Source organism: Ascaphus truei, chromosome 16, assembly GCF_040206685.1.
Source record: "Ascaphus truei isolate aAscTru1 chromosome 16, aAscTru1.hap1, whole genome shotgun sequence".
Classification (NCBI taxonomy): Eukaryota; Metazoa; Chordata; class Amphibia; order Anura; family Ascaphidae; genus Ascaphus; species Ascaphus truei.
Genome location: NC_134498.1, coordinates 30,429,058 through 30,451,435, shown reverse-complemented (window position 1 = coordinate 30,451,435; position 22,378 = coordinate 30,429,058). Strand labels below are relative to the sequence as shown.

The 22,378-nt window shown below is 40.7% G+C and overlaps 1 protein-coding gene across 2 annotated transcripts in view; it reads right to left on the bottom strand.

Moving 5' to 3' along the window:
• Positions 1 to 15,778, bottom strand: part of LOC142467352 (5-hydroxytryptamine receptor 2A-like) — a 340,135-nt gene extending 324,357 nt beyond the window's left edge. For both annotated transcript variants that reach the window (XM_075572922.1, XM_075572923.1), the window contains exon 1: positions 15,247 to 15,778. The gene's annotated coding sequence lies outside the window, so the exon portion shown is untranslated. The remainder of the gene's footprint in view (positions 1 to 15,246) is intronic.
• Between the last annotated feature and the right edge of the window lie 6,600 nt (positions 15,779 to 22,378).

Sequence of the window (22,378 nt, the reverse complement as noted above, 5' to 3'; positions counted from 1 at the left end):
CCCTTACCCCTTACTTTCTAAGAGATTATCGTATATATAGATACAGCTGAACCCCATTATAACGTGGTGCTCGGGGGCCACAGAATTAGACCGCGTTATAACCGGGATCGCGATTTTTTACAAAATGGCCGTCGCCATCAGGGGTTCCGCAGCCGCCAGAGGGGAGAGCTGGAATAACTCTCCCAGCTCTCCCTGGACCCGGCATTGCAGCGGCACCCCCACGCAGGACTTACAGGAGAGCAGCAGCTGATCTATGTTTTGTGCAGGAGAAGCTGGTGAGTGTGCGAGAGAGGGGGGGAGGTGGGAGAGGATCTCATGCAGTCTGGAGAAGCCAGGATGTCAGCTGTCTGTGCGACTCCCCCTGCCCGGAACCAGCTCCCCTCCCTCCTCCCCCCCCGGCGCAGGTACGGGGTGTGTGTATGTGCGTTTGTGTGTGTTAACATTACTTGGCCGATTTTGGGGCGGAAATTGAAAGGAACAAAAGTGACACACACAGAGGAGCACAATTTGACATCATCATCATTTGTGCAACAGGTAACTCCTCCCTAACTCCTTTTGGCATTCTCCAAAAAACAAGCTGATGCACATGGCACAAAAACTGGAGCAAAGCCCTTCTCAACATTGCGGCTTCCAGCATTTCTATGTTGTACAAATGAAAACACACTGTACATTATTGCCCACCAACTTCACAATGGGCTCTATTTTTTTTTATGTGATCAGAGCTTTTTTCATTATCCTGTGTTTCTTATGAACAACTCCCCAGCAGGGGACAAACCGGTGCACAGCGAAGGGATGAATGAATAATCAGAGGGATTTATTTAGATAAAAAACATGGACAAAAAAAGCACTGATACAGTCACTCTAACATGTTTCACACGCAGGGTGCTTTCTTAGCTGGTTCTGAAACACTGTTTGATAAAATGCAGCAGAAAACAAGCTTCCAGAAAGACAGGCACTGGCAAATGCTAATGCTATAGTAATATAAGTCTAATTTAGCAGGAAGATACAAGAAAGAGAACTAGATGAATAAATAGTTAGACCTTAAATAGATAGATGGTTGAAACAGGAAATTCTCAAATGAAAGATTGTGGTGAGAGAATTATTGATGGACTGCATGATTAATAGTTAAGCTCTTTCCATGAACTTTGATCACTCCTACAAATTTCCTATGTGGTTGCTGCTTGTCATTTATAACTGAAAAATAGTAACGTTTCTTTTCCATCAGGTTTATACTCGGGTTTTACATGGTTTTTTTTCTATTCTCTCAAAAATAAATTGATTTACCACAAAACTGTCATATTTTGCAAGAAATGTATGTAAAACATAATTGAGTTATTTATTCAATGGTGCATGGTAGTTTATTCTGTTTCTTTGTCAATTTTGCGTTTCTTATGTTTTAGAACATTAGATGAGATAATTATAATTAAAATATTTTTCCTGGTAATATACTGTACAATATATATATAGAGAGAGAGAGAGATGAGGTATTACACATGTAATCATTCACATTTAGGGTTTTACTGTACTTCAATTAGAGAGGTGTTATCAAAGGTGCTGAAAATATGATTCCCTGATATACATAGTTTTAATCTAAAATAGGATCAGTCTGCAAAGGGAAACTTTAGGTTTCTGTGAGATGTAAGAACTATACATTTTATAAACCAACAATATGACAATGCTGTTTTTGTTACAACTAAGGATTTGGGTGTTCTCCTTATAGAAAAAAAAATCCCAGCTGAAAGGGCTTTCTCCTACCTTCTCTGTGACCTGTATTGTGACCCCTTTTAGCGGTCTTTTCTGGCAAAATCCAGCAATGGGGCCTATTCTACTAACCATCTCGCTGAAGGTACCTGTGATGTGTTATTAAAGTTTGCCAAAAAAAAATAAAACTTTTTTTAAACAAAAACGGGAGCCACGCTTAGACCGCGTTATAAGCAGATCCATGTTGTAGCGGATCGCGCTATAACGGGGTTGAGCTGTATATACTGTATATGCTACATTTTGTGACGCACCACTGTGATGTCCTCTCTGCACTGGCCCATAACGTGGTAATAACCATTAGACACTGAGATATTGAGTATTTGGATAGAAGAAACAAAAGTACTATAGGTCCCTGTTGCAGGGTACATGCAACTACACACGCGGGGTCTCTTGACAAGGCTTATTTATTGAGCCTTAAAAAACATACAGCACACAAACCAAAATAGCTTCTCTTCAGCAGATAAAACAAAATAGCTTCTGTTCAGTGTGGCAAACAAAGCAGCTTCTCTTCAGCATGTAAGACACAGACAGTTCATAAAACGTGTACTTTGCAAACAGACCTTCTAGCAGTAATCTCCTCAGTATTTCAGTCCTCTCTCCTGACCAGCTAGCCTCCATGTGTGCACAGCCTGGGGGTTTTAAAACACCTTGATCATGCAGCTGGTGTCAGACTAATTAAGCAGCCGTTCCCAACTAAACCCCGTCACTGCTGCACTGCAAGCCTAAACATAGGTTTGCCAGGTATATGGCTGGTGACATTCATTCACCCTGTCACAGTCCCAAAAAGGCATTTATTTTAGTTGAACACAGAAAAAGACCAAATATGAGCTCCAGGAGGGTAGCAAATTACCAGAATTATAGCAAATACGCCTAGTAAATGGGGTTAAAGGAGGAAAAAACTGTATTGATAGAACTATAATTTCATGGAGGGTAGGAGAGGACACAGATATAGACAAAGTTAAGGCTTGTTTGTAAAAAAATAATACCTATGAGGGCTAAGATAAGCCCTTCAGGAGATTAGCAGCCTTAGTAAGTATCCTTGTGTCAAACTGCAATGGGTGGGGAGAATACGCTACTCACAATAATACACCTTCCTGCTCCTCCAGCCGGTATGCTGTGTCCAGATCAGCTGTTCCAGAAAAGCCTCCGTGATCACCAATGGCATACGTTCGATCCAAATAGTATACAGGAGAGTAGATAGATCAAAGGTATTGCAGCTCCAAGGGAAAAAATCAGGAAACTCACCAGCAAAATTAAACTAAAATCAATTTAATAGAACTACATAAAAAACATGAACAAAAATAGAAGACCCTCCTCCCACGCGTCTCACCCCCCTATGGTGCTTTTTCAAGGAAAATACCACCTTAACCCACCCTCGCTAGCCACAATAAATTGGGCAGTGGTGTTTAACGGGCGGTTAGCAGCTAAGGTAATGAAGGGGTTAAACACCACTTGCCCTATTTATTGTGGGTAGCGAGAGTGGGTGATGGTGGTTTATGGCCCATTGTGGGTGTTTAGGCCTTGTGGGTGGGGTGTGGGAGGAGTTAACCCCCTATGGGGTGCTGGTATCCCCATGCAATTTTTTTTAAACAAAAACGGGAGCCACGCTTAGACCGCGTTATAAGCAGATCCATGTTGTAGCGGATCGCGCTATAACGGGGTTGAGCTGTATATACTGTATATGCTACATTTTGTGACGCACCACTGTGATGTCCTCTCTGCACTGGCCCATAACGTGGTAATAACCATTAGACACTGAGATATTGAGTATTTGGATAGAAGAAACAAAAGTACTATAGGTCCCTGTTGCAGGGTACATGCAACTACACACGCGGGGTCTCTTGACAAGGCTTATTTATTGAGCCTTAAAAAACATACAGCACACAAACCAAAATAGCTTCTCTTCAGCAGATAAAACAAAATAGCTTCTGTTCAGTGTGGCAAACAAAGCAGCTTCTCTTCAGCATGTAAGACACAGACAGTTCATAAAACGTGTACTTTGCAAACAGACCTTCTAGCAGTAATCTCCTCAGTATTTCAGTCCTCTCTCCTGACCAGCTAGCCTCCATGTGTGCACAGCCTGGGGGTTTTAAAACACCTTGATCATGCAGCTGGTGTCAGACTAATTAAGCAGCCGTTCCCAACTAAACCCCGTCACTGCTGCACTGCAAGCCTAAACATAGGTTTGCCAGGTATATGGCTGGTGACATTCATTCACCCTGTCACAGTCCCAAAAAGGCATTTATTTTAGTTGAACACAGAAAAAGACCAAATATGAGCTCCAGGAGGGTAGCAAATTACCAGAATTATAGCAAATACGCCTAGTAAATGGGGTTAAAGGAGGAAAAAACTGTATTGATAGAACTATAATTTCATGGAGGGTAGGAGAGGACACAGATATAGACAAAGTTAAGGCTTGTTTGTAAAAAAATAATACCTATGAGGGCTAAGATAAGCCCTTCAGGAGATTAGCAGCCTTAGTAAGTATCCTTGTGTCAAACTGCAATGGGTGGGGAGAATACGCTACTCACAATAATACACCTTCCTGCTCCTCCAGCCGGTATGCTGTGTCCAGATCAGCTGTTCCAGAAAAGCCTCCGTGATCACCAATGGCATACGTTCGATCCAAATAGTATACAGGAGAGTAGATAGATCAAAGGTATTGCAGCTCCAAGGGAAAAAATCAGGAAACTCACCAGCAAAATTAAACTAAAATCAATTTAATAGAACTACATAAAAAACATGAACAAAAATAGAAGACCCTCCTCCCACGCGTCTCACCCCCCTATGGTGCTTTTTCAAGGAAAATACCACCTTAACCCACCCTCGCTAGCCACAATAAATTGGGCAGTGGTGTTTAACGGGCGGTTAGCAGCTAAGGTAATGAAGGGGTTAAACACCACTTGCCCTATTTATTGTGGGTAGCGAGAGTGGGTGATGGTGGTTTATGGCCCATTGTGGGTGTTTAGGCCTTGTGGGTGGGGTGTGGGAGGAGTTAACCCCCTATGGGGTGCTGGTATCCCCATGCAATTTTGAAATCTCCCGTGTCACGTGACCGGGACATTTAAATGCATAGGCGATACCGGCACCCCATACCGGGGCCTGTAACTCAGGAAGCAGGGGGTCCTCCGGAGCTGAAATTAATGTTGTTCAGTTTCGGAGACCCCCTGCTCCCATACACTTGTATTAAAATGTAAATAAAAACAGTGCAACCGCCTGTGAGAGCCTGTGCAGGGAGAGGCGGCTCTCTCTGTGCAGCTCTTACAGAATAGGGCCAGATCGCACGGGGGGAAACTTTTAGAGAGGCTGAGATACCATCGCTGCTACACAGAGCGGTATTGGCATTTTCCTACCTCACGGTTTGAGACTGTCAAATGACAAACCGTTCGGTGGGAACATGCCACACCGTTTGAGATGGCAACATCGTTATCAAACCTACTAGAATAGGCCCCTATATGTGTTCACTAAAATATTTGTGTTTTAAATGGGTAACAGATAAAGCCATTAACATTCTGAAATTCAGGTACTGTTCTCAGTAAGGAATTCAGTGCCTGTTTACTATTTTCAGTAGAGTTTTACATATATATATATATATATACCATAGATCTTTTTCTTTTAATCAGCCACAGTACTACTATATTTTAAGCTACTTTGACCACCAAGTACATAGGGGCCTATGCACTAAAGGTTCATAAAAAAAAAACAAAAAAAAACGCCGGGCCATTTAAAATCGCCGTTTTTGTTAGTGTTGTTATCACGGTATTCAGAAAGCCTCGATTACCTTTGATAGCAAAATTCACAAAACTGATGAGTAGCCAGTGGCGTGAAGATCTACCCTTTGAAAAGGCCTTATCCGGTGAGTTCTTTCTGCTGCAGAGAGAGGGAGCCACCTCGCTCTGTGCAAATCTCGCCCGAAATGATAGATTTTACATTTAAATTTTATTACTAGTGTAGATGAGCAGTGGGTCTCGGGAGCAGAACCGCGTTGATTTGAGGTCCAGGGACCGCCTGCTAATTTATATTAAAATATGTAATAGCCACCAATACACAACCCACCCCCTGTGCCCGCGCTTAAAACCATTATTTATTTATTTTAACCTAGGATTAATAACATAGGCGGGCGGGTGTCCCCGGGTGGTTCCCACGAGGGTCTGGGGGCCCTCGGGTGATCCCCGCTGGCCTTCAGTACTAACCCTGTTGTAAAATAAAGATGGCATACATTTCAATAAATACAGACCCCTCCAACCCAAAAAAAACACATAGTACAATAATGGGCAACATAACTATTATCCAGATATGGATAATAGCTCATTTGTCCATTATTAAAACAAACATTAGCCAGCCAGCAGAAATAAACTAAATAAAAACCGTTCTACTTACAGTACCCATGCTATTATGAAGGGCATCCTCATCAGCATACTGCAGGGCCATGTCCTCCGTTGCCAGAAAGTATATAATAAATAATACAATCTAATGGCCCCTAACACATTTATCACCTTAGCGGTTAATAACCGCTATTGTATTTAAGGGGTTAACCCACCCTCCCCTGCCTAACCACCCACCCCTCACCCAGTACCAATTGATTAGCATAGTAGTACATCAGACCCTTATAACATGGGCATGATAAGCCACTATAGCAGTCAATGGTCACCCTACTAAAAAGACATGAAGGCAAAAAATACACAATAATAACAAATACACAAGAATTTTAAAAGCCACCATTCAATAAATAAAAACACATGCCAGCAAATTATATTAATCAAAGCTCTAACCAACCAAACAGTTAAAGAATGTAAAGTAGTAACCAATAAATCAATTAAACAACTAGCCAACACATCAATTAAAAGCAGGAGCCAACACAACAAATAATGAATTAAAATCACTAGACAATCCAAACAATTAATAAAAACAAGCTTTCCAAATTACAAATAAATCAAGGCAAATAGAAAAAATAACACCCAAAATAAAACAAGTATTTGCCAAAAAATACCTTAGCTATTACTGTATTAATCTGTACCCTAAAAAGACACAGATTAATACATTAGCAGTCAATGGGCAATTAAATACAACACTACAATCAAAAAACCTGGAAAAAAAATACATTTAAATACATTCAATATTTTACTTACCTTTAGAAGCATTGGCACTCCGAATCCCGGTGAATCAGGAAGCTCTCGTACCTTGAAGGCCTCAAGCTCAATCCGATGCCATCAACCATGAAGATCAGGATCAAGTACCCAAATTTTTCTTTGGGACCATGTCCGGGGTCACGGTCCAGGGTCAGCAACAGGGAAATCCAATATACAGGGAAGTCACAGCAATAGGCAAGCCACACGGAAGGTTCAGGAACGGGGATGGCTCAGGAACAAGAGCACAGGGTGGCCAGGAACACAGCTAAACGCATACAATGCTCGGGCTGGGACTGGGAGTCACTGGCTGCTATTTAAGCCCTGGAATATGTGCAGCCAATATAGCAGGCTACCAGTGATCAGAATATCCACAGCAGCCAGGTAAGGGCGGGCTCCAGCCAAGCCTGGATTGGAACCCTTACAAGGGTAACGTAGGCAAGCGTTATCCTAAATTAACATGCCCTTAATTGTATGCTAATGCCCTCTAGCCATTAGTTTTGCATATCATTTGTTTTGCAAGTACAACGTTAACCCCAGGGCAAATAACGTCTTCTCCTGATTTTGCTCAAATGTTACAGAGTTAATTGAGTCAGTGTCAAAGTGTTACTTAAACGTAGTTATTCCCCATCTCTGAATATCACTTGGACAGTCTTGCATAATGCTAGAGTAAGTAAAAACCCACGTGTTATATGCAGTCATTTTGACCAATTGTAGTGTTTTTAGAACAAATTCCCTTTGTTATTTTTTTTTTAAGGAGTCCAGTGTCATTAGAAAACCAGTCATTTAGCTATATTCCCTTTTCTCCTGGGATGTCAAACACTAGGAATGTTTGGACAATATTTTTCTCAACAATTTACTTTGTAGAAATGTTCAACCTTTAAAACCTTGAGATGATATTGCTTTTCTAATAAATAGTATTTCACCTCTCTCGCATTCTAAGAGATAATTCCACAGTACAAAATAGCAGATGTGGAAAAGTCGTATTATTTGTCTGCATTATTATGTGTCCCGCATTACAAAATGTGCTCTATGCAACAAAGTGATAAAAGCTTATTTTGATGCCTCGCCAGAGATGAAGTAATTTGCAAAGATACAGTATACAAAATGTTTACTCCACGTTAGCACAGGGGGGAAAGCTTGCCAGATTTGGTAATGAAAACACATGAGTGGGGGGGAAAAAGTATATTTTAAATGCGTGGTTGGCATAAATCTCAAACAAAATAGTGAAGCTGGACATAAAGATGTTTGAAATGCATATTTCAGTGGGTTTCAAATCCCTCCTTGGGGAACCTCAGCCAGGTCATGTTTTGGACATAACCAAGCAAGGTTTGTTTGATGTTAGTGCATCATCATGTTGGTGAATTCGTTGGTCATTTCTGAAATCTGGTGTGGTTGATGTTCCCAGAGGAGGAGGGTTATGAATCTAGCTGCAGCATTTGGAGAGATTACCAGGGTTGTGAGGCATGTAGACCTGCATTGGATTACAATAGCCAAGACATGAAATGATAATGGCACAGGTCTGCATTGTTGCAGTAGTGTAGCAGAGGAAAGGATGTTATGAAAGAAGGAACAAGATTTAGCCAGTGCATGAATGTGGGTGGAGATAGAAGAGTCCTATATCACACATAAGCAACTTTCTTTGGAGTATGTATGTACAGTACACTGGTATTTATATAGCACCAACCATGTATGCAGCGCTTTACAAAATGACAATACAAGGTAAATAAATTGTAAGTGAAACAGGTAAAAGACAGCGAAAGACAAAGGGAGACCCTGACCCAAAGAGCTTACAATCTAAGTGGTGTTTGGTCAGATGTTGGTGGCGGTTACAGTGATTAAAATAGGAAATATTGGGCCAGGTTTAGGAGGAAATATGATGAGCTCAGGAGAAAATGGAATTCTTTTTCGAATAAATTTGCCTCTTGCGATAGCATATTTATTTTATATAACATCGCGTCGTAAAATGTCTGTTGAATTGCATTGTTTGTTGAATCTCTGGTTATGTCTTGTGAACCCGAGGATTACACTGAACACATTATGGTTGGGTTAATGCCCTTAGATTACGCGTCAGGTTATATAGGTGAACAGTGATACAACCAACTCACCTGTCTCAACTCTCTCTTAGAAGTAGTCAAGCATTCCAGTCACGATGTCACGTAGCGTCCCGTTGTCATGGCAACGCGGCATCATTTGACGCCATGCAGCCATTTTCACATGAGATGCAGGGGGAAGACACTGACGTTTGAGAGAGAGAAATGCAGGAAAATGCCGGGAGACGCCGCACCCCGAGGTCGGTAACAATTCACAGTGGGCAAAATGCACTAGCCCCAGGCGAGGGGGCAAGTGCATTTGTCGAGCCCCCCCCATTTGACACCACACGAGCCCCCTCTATTCCCCCCACCTCTTCCCATGTATTTCTCTCCCCTCAATCTATCTCACCCCCTCACCCCCCCCCTCGCATGTATTTCTCTCCCCTGCATCTCACTCTTACTCCGTCTTTTCCTCACTCACTCCTTCCCTTACCCTCTCTCCTCTCACTCGCCCTCACCTTCGTCAATTAACCTCGCTCACTCAATCCGCCCCTACAAAATACATACCAAAACCCCCCACCCCAATACATATTAAAAAGACACCCCCCAATACATATTAAAAAGACACCCCCCAATACATATTAAAAAGACTCCCACCCACCCTCAATACATATTAAAAAGACACCCCCAACACATATTAAAAAGACTCCCACCCACCCCAATACATAATAAAAAGACACCCACCCGCCAATACATATTAAAAAGACACCCCCGCCCCCCAATACATATAAAATAAAAAAAAAACAATATATATTAAAAATACACTCACCTCCCAATACATATAAAAATACTCTCACTCCCCCCCAATACATATAAAAACACCCCCACTCCCCCAATACATATAACAATACCCCCCCCAATACATATAATACCCCCACCCCCCATACATATACAAATACCCCCTCCCCCCTCCCTTGCATGCATTTCTCTCCCCTGCATCTCACTCTTACTCCGTCTTTTCCTCACTCACTCCTTCCCTTACCCTCTCTCCTCTCACTCGCCCTCACCTTCGTCAATTAACCTCGCTCACTCAATCCGCCCCTACAAAATACATACCAAAAACCCCCACCCCAATACATATTAAAAAGACACCCCCCAATACATATTAAAAAGACTCCCACCCACCCCCAATACATAATAAAAAGACACCCACCCGCCAATACATATTAAAAAGACACCCCCGCCCCCAATACATATAAAAAAAAAAAAACAATATATATTAAAAATACACTCACCTCCCAATACATATAAAAATACTCTCACTCCCCCCCAATACATATAAAAACACCCCCACTCCCCCAATACATATAACAATACCCCCCCAATACATATAATACCCCCACCCCCCATACATATACAAATACCCCCTCCCCCAATACATATAAAAATACCCCCATTACCAGCCAATACATATAAAAATACCCCCACTCCTCTACAATACATATAACAATACCCCCAATACATATAAAAATACGCCCAATACATATACAAATACCCCCACTCCCCCCAAATACATATAAAAATACCCTCACTCTCCCCCAATAATATAAAAATACCCCAATACATATAAACATACCCCCACTCCCCCAATACATATGAAAATACCCCCACCTCCCCAATACATATAAAAATACCCCCAATATATATAACAATACCCCCCAATACATATATAACAAAATAGACTTACCTTGGGGATGGTCAGGCCGGGCCTTGTGGCTGCGGTGGGCCCGACGGCCAGTGCTGCAAGTTGGACCTGACCTCTGGCCAGGCCAGGTCTGGGTTCCAGTAGCAGCCGGGCCCCGTCTCTCCCTCAGCAGTAATTCTCCTGAGGGAGAGCCAGGGCCCGACCGGCAGCCAGGCCTGGCCAGAGGACGGGCCCAACTTGCAGCGCTGACCGGGCTCCCGGGCCCGGGACACCTGTCCCGGCTTTTCTCCCCGGTTGGCAGCCCTGAGTATACCAGTTACAGTTGGGCTAACAGGTGAGCAGAGATTTACCACCATCTCACCTGTCTCTACTCTCTTTTAGTACACTGTTAATTTACTGTGAGTAAAAGCAAACTGTATTGATCCCTCTATACAGACTGGCCATCGTTTCCTTACTGTACGCTGTCCACCCTTCAGTGTCTACGCTGACAGAATATTTATCACCGCTGACAGCATTGTAATTGTTCGTTGTAAGAGGCTACTGTGCTGACGAAAAATGTTTAGAAGCTGTTGTTCATGAAAGATACACTTCCTGGCAACACTTTATATAGATTTGAAGTAGGGGGTCTCTGCGTTCATTTCAGCACCGGGGACCCCCTGCTTCCTAAAATACTTACCTCAGAAGAGGGTGCTGGTACCAGCCCAGACAGGGGTCCGTCAGGGCTATCGAAATGGCGGCTTTAAATGTCCCGCATCCTGCAGTCCAATTGGAAGCAGTGACGTAATTCCTATTGGCTCACGTGATGCGGGACATTTAAAATGCGCAGAGATACCAGCACTCCCTTCCTAAGTAATTATCTCGGGAATGCAGGGGGGCCGCGGAATTGAAATAATTGCGGTTCAGCTCCGGAGACCCCCTGCTTCTAACCTGTTAAGAAAAAGTGTTGCCTGGATTGCAGCTTTAAAATGAACTATAGAATGTTTTACAAATACCGCCAAGGGGAAAAGGAATTGTGCAGCTGGTTGCACTAGAAATGAGATTCTATTAAGTCACAACAATGCTGACAGTGACGATTATTAAGATGAGGAAGTTGGATCCTAATCCGTAAAGTAGTACTTTACTACCACTTCTTGCTGACTGGCACCGACAATATTCACTTTGTATTATTAATTTTTATTATAAAATTCAACTGCATTATTTTTGCTATCATTATTTTTTGCTAAAGAGGTTGTAACTGCCAAAGACTTAAATAGGAAGAAAATAAAATAACAGCTCCAGATTACACGTCATTATGATTTTTTGTTAATCTAAATTCACATTTTCCCAATTATTCAAAACCTGAACAAAAAAACAAGGATTTTTGAGGCAAAATCAGAACCAACCAAAACCTGAAAACACAGGGTCAACTGAAGACGGATTCTAGGCGAGACTGCAAACAATATGACACATCTGATAGTTCATCAATTTAAGTGCAGAATGTAACTTCCGTTTATCGTTTATCGTCAGAATGTCAGGGTTCTCCCTTGCGAACATGTTGACTCGTCCGTTGTGAATTAACAAATGTTAAAATATTAATTGAATAAACCAGACTTTTAATTTACATGAATGGCTGTGTTATCTGTATTGTATCTTTATTGACTGATGGGCCAATGCAGCATCCCACAGACAAACAAAGTCTCGTTTCAATTCATATTGAATTTAACAAAAAAGTCCACCCATTAATTACAATGTGTATAATCTGCACAAAGGTAGCATGTTGGCTGGAAGCCTTCACATCTTTCCTGCGAGCTATAGGTTCTTGAACAGTGTATGATCTCTGATTACACAGCTAACAGCTTCTGTGTATGGGGGCATGATGTCTGAAATGTATCAGATTTAAAAATCATTTTAATTAAAATCTTCAAAAATAAATCCCAGCCACATTAGCACAGCCACTTGTGCTGTAATATCAGCAATTAACTACAAAATACTAGTTACAGCTCAGGTATTCATTTCAAATGGTCATCTTTAAAAAGTAAAGACAGTTACCTCAGTGCCTGAATTATTACATCAAGAATCATCATATCACATAAGCATTATTTGAAAACACCACCTTCCACCTTAACTTTATACATTCTAGATAGCTTATTTTGATTTTTTTTTTAAATGTACTTTGTTTTGAGATGCTTTAAGTTTTTCTTCTTTGCTTATTACTACTAAGTAGGAATAAGAGGTTATATAGTCAGATTTGTTATAGACCTATATATACACATTACCATTTGTATTCACCTCTAAAGTCATGCTCATTTAACGTAAATTCCTCAAGTCATCACCATTAATATGAGATCAGGGCATTTATACAGTAAGTGAAATATAAACTGGAACCAAATGAGTTTCTAAAAAAATAAAAAATAAAAGATATACTTATCTTTATGTATCTCATATTTTCTTTATATAGAGAAGGAACATTGAGTAGGGAATGGTTACCTGTCTGGCTATTATTCCACAAATGTGGGCAATTGTCTATTTCAAGTAATTTCCTCTGAAACTTCAACATTATATTGCAGGCCGCCAACATTATATATATATATATATATATATAATTATTATTATTATTTATTTTTAACTTATTTGCATATTGCTGCAGCTTTTTTAGCATGCATACAGGGAATCCCATACATAACCAAATGAGCATATGCGTTAAGCAAAATAATGAACTTTTACTGATCTGCACACAATGTACACCAAAAGAGAAGTATTGTATTTAAAAGGAAATTTGCCTTTTACAAGTTCGGTATCCGGGTATCATTTCTAGATGCAATAAAGGAAAAATGGTAGTTAAAATAAAAATCGTTTTTTCTAGTAAAAGGTACTTTTTTTTGCAAAATGATATATTATATAATACAAATTGACAGAACCAAAGTATTGTTTCTGAAGCTTACAGTATTTAGCTTATTTATGGACTTAAAAGAATATATCTATATTGCATATTTATTTATTTTTATTCTCTATATATCAGTGTTTGTGCATTTTATAGTAGGGAGTTAGTCACTGAAACATTTCTGTTTGCCAAGAATCTTTCCTAAGATCCTTCGGAAATAGTTGCTTCTTTAAACAAAGGTGCACAGATCTCGGTAATGCTGCATTCCATGATAATATCTGCAGAATGCCCACTACTGTATAACAAGGGGAGGGCAGCAAGAGGGGAGCAGCAAAACGATTCTGACTCCCCCTGCTGACCATACTCTGTGATATAGTAGCTACAGTTACAAATCTGGTATCTCTGAAATAAATAGGAATTACAATGAGGAAATGAATGTGATTAGCTCTGAGCAGGATTATTTGCAGGGGGGGGGGGAAACATAAGTACATACACCCCTAAATGAGTGTATTAAATGGCTGCAATTTGTCTTGGAATATCTTAATGACTGTATTTATTACTATTAAAGGATTTATTTAGTGATGAAAACTGCTCTGAATATTTGCCTGAAGTCCCCTTTACTTCATAGAGTATAGGAGGGACGATCTCACAGGCAATCAAACAGTTGTTGAGCAGGAGGTGACTCCTGCAGTATATCTCACCATATTTGCTGCTGTATTCCCGTATCTCATCAAATCAACAGAACGTATGGTACCACCAGCTATTTTTAGGTTGGTCACAGTATCTGTATCTACAGTACACGTATATCATATCTATATTTACTGTTTTCCCTTTTAATGTAATTAATAATGAAAATAGAGCCTTTAAAAGGTGAATACCAGTGTCCTTCTCACTCCCACAGCAACCTGAGACTTGGAAACCATAAAATACTAGGAGATAACTTTGTAGGACATTAGGTACCAGTGGTACTGGTAAAATACCGCAGGTAGGGACTGACAAATGTCCAGCACAACTTGCATTTTCACAACTAATGCACTGATCAATAATAATATTCTCCAAAAATAATCAGTTCAACATCTCCAGCAGCTTCTTTTTCAAATGCCAAATAAAAGGGTTAGTTAAACATCACAGCTCAGCAACAGTGCTACTGGGCTTTAGCACACTGTGTTACAATGTGCTATGACAGTAGCACATTTTGTCCCAATTTCGAACACACAACTTACTGATATGACTGCTGTGATCTTTACATTATTTGTCCTACACAATTTCTAACTACTGTTAAGTGCTCAGATAGTGCGTTGAATGAGGAAAAGGTGCAGTAAGAAGAAAGATAGGCTGTAATGGATTAGGGAATGTCTGATTAAGAGAAAACAAGATGAAATGACTGTGGGCTAGGGAAGGGATGGGGCAAAAGACAAAGGCAATTAGTGCAGACAAGTCTAAATCACCTGTTTTCAATTCAAAATCTATTTCCTAAATAATTTTTTTAAACTTTGTTTTCCCTGGGCAATATATAATATATATATATATATATATATATATATATATATATGTACATATATATATATATAATATATATATATATATCACAGTATACCTGAATACTATGTGATGACATGGAACATACCCAAAACACAGTGACCAAGCCTGATTGTTACTGCACCTCTAAAACAAAACATGTAGGTACCCAGATATCCCTCACTGCACCCTCTATTGAACAGAGGATAACTGCTTGTTGGAAAATACAGTATGCCAACTTACCCGAGCAGCAGACATACAAAAAGTGATCCATTCATTCCATCTTCCCCATGGTCCCTGGTCTGAAAGGACTCAATGTCAGTTTTCTTCCCTTTGAGTGCTTCAGTGTCTCCCTGCTTGTGCTTTCTGTATAATACAGACTGTAAGAATCCCTCAGAGAACAGCCCAGTCTGCTATCCTAGATCCTGCATGAAGAAAGAGCTCTGTCCAGATCTCATCTCACCTACTGTCTACACCATCCTCAGTGCTTTGGTGAACTGAATATTGAATAAAAAGAAAGAAAAGGGGAGACAGATCTCTTCTCCAAGCTGATAGGTGGCTATAGCTTTCATGCTCACAGACTAAATTACAACCTTCTGCTACCAGCTGCTGAATTGCAATACATGTACTGTACATGTATCTCTGCAGAATATTCCAAACCAAGAGTAGCACACTGCACAGCAAACCCTTGAATAAGCAGGTACCCCTCACCCTTCTCTGGTTTGCCACCCATTGAACCATTTACAGAGTTACCAAGGAGAAAGGATTGTCCAGCTTTATTTTTCTGCAATCAGTTTTGCTAAATATTAATGTCAGTTTTCTTTCACATATCAGTAAATGTTTTCCTACGGCTTAGCTGAGTGCAAATCTCTTGGTTTGGGTTTAGTCCTAAAAGTAGCTAAAAATGATGCACTGACTTAAACCTTTATGTAATGCTCAATAATACTTCTACTGTATAAATAATATTAGAAAATGCATCACATCCTTTCAAGATAACAGTTTGAGGGGTTGTACACATTGTGTGTGTATTGTTTAAATGCTGGAAAAGAATACACCATACCCTGTATCAATTCAACAACAAATATACAGAATACACCAAACCCTGTATCAATTCAACAACAAAAATACAGAATACACCATACCCTGTATCAATTCAAAAACAAATATACAGAATACACCAAACCCTGTATCAATTCAACAACAAATATACAGAATACACCAAACCCTGTATCAATTTAACAACAAATATACAGAATACATCATAACCTGTATCAATTCAACAACAAATATACAGAATACATCATGCCCTGCATCAATTCAACAACAACCATACAGAATACACCATGCCTCGCATCAATTCAACAGCAAGCATACAGAATACACCATGCCTCGCATCAATTCAACAGCAAGCATACAGAATACACCATGCCTCGCATCAATTCAACAGCAAGCATACAGAATACACCATGCCCTGTATCAATTCAACAGCAACCATACAGAATACACCATGCCTCGCATCAATTCAACAACAACCATACAGAATACACCATGCCCTGTATCAATTCAACAGCAACCATACAGAATACACCATGCCCCGCATCAATTCAACAACAACCATACAGAATACACCATGCCCTGCATCAATTCAACAACAACCATACAGAATACACCATGCCTCGCATCAATTCAACAGCAACCATACAGAATACACCATATCCTGTATCAATTCAACAGCAACCATACAGAATACACCATGCCCCCCATCAATTCAACAACAACCATACAAATACACCATGCCCCGCATCAATTCAACAGCAACCATACAGAATACACCATACCCCGCATCAATTCAACAGCAACCATACAGAATACATAGTTACATAGTTACATAGTTACATAGTAGATGAGGTTGAAAAAAGACGTACGTCCATCAAGTTCAACCTATGCTAAATTCAGACAACAGATACTTTATTCTATATCTATACTTACTTATTGATCCAGAGGAAGGCAAACAAAAAACCCCATTAAGGGGAAAAATTAATTCCTTCCTGACTCCAAGAATTGGCAATCGGATTAATCCCTGGATCAACATCCTTCCCATGTATACTTTTTTGGTATATCCCTGTATACCTTTCCCATCTAAAAAGATGTCCAACCTTTTTTTGAACAAATCTATTGTATCTGCCATCACAGTCTCCATGGGTAATGAATTCCACATTTTAACTGCCCTTACTGTAAAGAACCCTTTCCTTTGTTGCTGGTGAAATTTCCTTTCCTCCAACCTTAAGGGATGGCCCCGAGTCCTTTGTACTGCCCGTGGGATGAATAGTTCTTTTGAAAGCTCCTTGTATTGTCCCTGAATATATTTGTATATAGTTATCATATCCCCTCTTAGACGCCTCTTTTCTAATGTAAATAAATCCAATATAGCTAGCCTCTCCTCATAAGTTAGAATGTCCATCCCCTTTATTAATTTGGTGGCTCTTCTCTGCACTCTCTCTAGTTCCATAATGTCTTTTCTTAGGATTGGTGCCCAAAATTGTACTCCATATTCAAGGTGTGGTCTTACTAATGCTTTGTAAAGGGGCATAATTATGTCTACTTCCCTTCCATCCATTGCCCGTTTGATGCAAGATAAGATCTTGTTTGCCTTTGCAGCTACTGCATGACATTGGGCACTATTGCTAAGCCTGCTGTCTACAAGCACTCCTAAATCCTTCTCCATCAAGGATTCCCCCAATATATCTCCATTTAATTTGTAAGTCGCCTTTTTATTCTTGCATCCCAAATGCATAACCTTACATTTATCTGTATTAAACCTCATTTGCCATTTACCTGCCCACGTTTCCAGTCTCTCCAAGTCCTTCTGAAGAGAAATTACATCCTGCTCTGATTCTATTACCTTACACAATTTAGTATCATCAGCAAAGATGGAGACTTTGCTCTCGATCCCAACCTCAAGGTCATTAATAAACAAGTTAAAAAGCAGGGGTCCCAGTACCGATCCTTGAGGTACTCCACTCACGACTTTAGCCCAACCTGAAAAAGTTCCATTTATGACAACCCTCTGTTGTCTGTCCTTTAACCAGTTTTCAATCCAGGTGCATATATTATTACTGAGTCCAATTTTCTTTATTTTGTACACCAACCTCTTGTGTGAAACCGTATCAAAAGCCTTTGCAAAATCTAAGTAGACCACATCAACTGCATTACCCTGGTCTAAATTCCTACTTACCTCCTCAAAGAAACAAATAAGGTTAGTTTGGCAAGATCTATCCTTCATAAATCCATGCTGACTATTACTAATAATTTTGTTTTCCATTAGGTATTCCTGAATATTATCCCGTATTAAACCTTCAAGTAGTTTCCCTACTATTGAAGTCAGGCTTACAGGTCTGTAATTCCCTGGGTGTGATCTAGCTCCCTTTTTAAATATAGGCACCACATCTGCTTTACGCCAATCTTGTGGTACTGATCCACTAATACACCATGCCCCGCATCAATTCAACAGCAATCATACAGAATACACCATGCCCGGCATCAATTCAACAGCAAGAATACAGAATACACCATGCCCGGCATCAATTCAACAGCAAGCATACAGAATACACAATGCCCTGCATCAATTCAACAGCAACCATACAAATACACCATGCCTCGCATCAATTCAACAGCAACCATATAGAATACACCATGCCCTGCATCAATTCAACAACAACCATACAGAATACACCATGCCCGGCATCAATTCAACAGCAACCATACAGAATACACAATGCCCTGCATCAATTCAACAGCAACCATACAGAATACACCATGCCTCGCATCAATTCAACAGCAACCATACAGAATACACCATGCCTCGCATCAATTCAACAGCAAGCATACAGAATACACCATGCCCGCATCAATTCAACAGCAACCATACAGAATACACCATGCCCCGCATCAATTCAACAGCAAGCATACAGAATACACCATGCCCGGCATCAATTCAACAGCAAACATACAGAAAGCACCATGCCTCGCATCAATTCAACAGCAACCATACAAATACACCATGCCCTGCATCAATTCAACAGCAACCATACAGAATACACCATGCCCCGCATCAATTCAACAGCAACCATACAAATACACCATGCCCTGCATCAATTCAACAGCAACCATACAAATACACCATGCCCCGCATCAATTCAACAGCAAGCATACAGAATACACCATGCCCGGCATCAATTCAACAACAACCATATAGAATACACCATGCCCCGCATCAATTCAACAGCAAGCATACAGAATACACCATGCCCTGCATCAATTCAACAGCAACCATATAGAATACACCATGCCCCGCATCAATTCAACAGCAAGCATACAGAATACACCATGCCCTGCATCAATTCAACAGCAACCATACAAATACACCATGCCCTGCATCAATTCAACAGCAACCATATAGAATACACCATGCCCCGCATCAATTCAACAGCAAGCATACAGAATACACCATGCCCTGCATCAATTCAACAGCAACCATACAGAATACACCATGCCCCGCATCAATTCAACAACAACCATACAGAATACACCATGCCTCGCATCAATTCAACAGCAACCATACAAATACACCATACCCTGCATCAATTCAACAGCAACCATACAGAATACATCATGCCCCGCATCAATTCAACAACAACCATACAGAATACACCATGCCCTGCATCAATTCAACAGCAACCATACAGAATACACCATGCCCTGCATCAATTCAACAGCAACCATACAAATACACCATGCCCGCATCAATTCAACAACAACCATACAGAATACACCATGCCCTGCATCAATTCAACAGCAACCATACAGAATACACCATATCCTGTATCAATTCAACAGCAACCATACAGAATACACCATGCCCCGCATCAATTCAACAGCAAGCATACAGAATACACCATGCCCTGCATCAATTCAACAGCAACCATACAGAATACACCATGCCCCGCATCAATTCAACAACAACCATACAGAATACACCATGCCTCGCATCAATTCAACAGCAACCATACAAATACACCATGCCCTGCATCAATTCAACAACAACCATACAGAATACACCATGCCCTGCATCAATTCAACAACAACCATACAGAATACACCATACCCTGTATCAATTCAACAGCAACCATACAGAATACACCATGCCCCGCATCAATTCAACAACAACCATACAGAATACACCATGCCCTGCATCAATTCAACAACAACCATACAGAATACACCATACCCTCTATCAATTCAACAGCAACCATACAGAATACATCATGCCTCGCATCAATTCAACAGCAACCATACAAATACACCATGCCCTGCATCAATTCAACAGCAACCATACAGAATACACCATGCCCTGCATCAATTCAACAGCAACCATACAGAATACACCATGCCCCGCATCAATTCAACAGCAACCATACAGAATACACCATGCCCCGCATCAATTCAACAGCAACCATACAGAATACACCATGCCCCGCATCAATTCAACAGCAACCATACAGAATACACCATGCCCCGCATCAATTCAACAGCAACCATACAGAATACACCATGCCCCGCATCAATTCAACAGCAAGCATACAGAATACACCATGCCCTGCATCAATTCAACAGCAACCATACGGAATACACCATGCCCTGCATGAATTCAACAGCAAGCAAACAGAATACACCATGCCCTGCATCAATTCAACAACAACCATACAGAATACACCATGCCCCGCATCAATTCAACAACAACCATACAAATACGCCATGCCCTGCATCAATTCAACAGCAACCATACAGAATACACCATGCCCTGCATCAATTCAACAGCAACCATACAGAATACACCATGCCCTGCATCAATTCAACAGCAACCATACAGAATACATCATGCCCCGCATCAATTCAACAGCAACCATACAGAATATACCATGCCCCGCATCAATTCAACAGCAACCATACAGAATACACCATGCCCTGCATCAATTCAACAGCGACCATACAGAATACACCATGCCCCGCATCAATTGAACAGCAACCATACAAATACACCATGCCCTGCATCAATTCAACAGCAACCATACAGATATACACCATACCCTGTATCAATTCAACAGCAACCATACAAATACACCATGCCCTGCATCAATTCAACAGCAACCATACAGAATACACCATGCCTCGCATCAATTCAACAGCAAGCATACAGAATACACCATGACCGGCATCAATACAACAGCAAGCATACAGAATACACCATGCCCGGCATCAATTCAACAGCAAGCATACAGAATACACAATGCCCTGCATCAATTCAACAGCAACCATACAGAATACACCATGCCTCGCATCAATTCATCAGCAAGCATACAGAATACACCATGACCGGCATCAATACAACAGCAAGCATACAGAATACACCATGACCGGCATCAATACAACAGCAAGCATACAGAATACACCAGGCCCCGCATCAATTCAACAGCAACCATACAGAATACACCATGCCCGGCATCAATTCAACAGCAACCATACAAATACACCATGCCTCGCATCAATTCAACAGCAACCATACAGAATACACCATGCCTCGCATCAATTCAACAGCAACCATACAAATACACCATGCCTCGCATCAATTCAACAGCAACCATACAGAATACACCATGCCCGCATCAATTCAACAGCAACCATACAGAATACACCATGCCTCGCATCAATTCAACAGCAACCATACAAATACACCATGCCTCGCATCAATTCAACAGCAAGCATACAGAATACACCATGCCCCGCATCAATTCAACAGCAACCGTACAAATACACCATGCCCTGCATCAATTCAAAAACAACCATACAGAATACACCATACCCTGTATCAATTCAAAAGCAACCATACAGAATACATCATGCCCTGCATCAATTCAACAGCAACCATACAGAATACACCATGCCCGGTATCAATTCAACAGCAACCATACAAATACACCATGCCTCGCATCAATTCAACAGCAACCATACAGAATACACCATGCCTCGCATCAATTCAACAGCAACCATACAAATACACCATGCCTCGCATCAATTCAACAGCAAGCATACAGAATACACCATGCCCCGCATCAATTCAACAGCAACCATACAAATACACCATGCCCTGCATCAATTCAAAAACAACCATACAGAATACACCATACCCTGTATCAATTCAAAAGCAACCATACAGAATACATCATGCCCTGCATCAATTCAACAGCAACCATACAGAATACACCATGCCCGGTATCAATTCAACAGCAACCATACAAATACACCATGCCTCGCATCA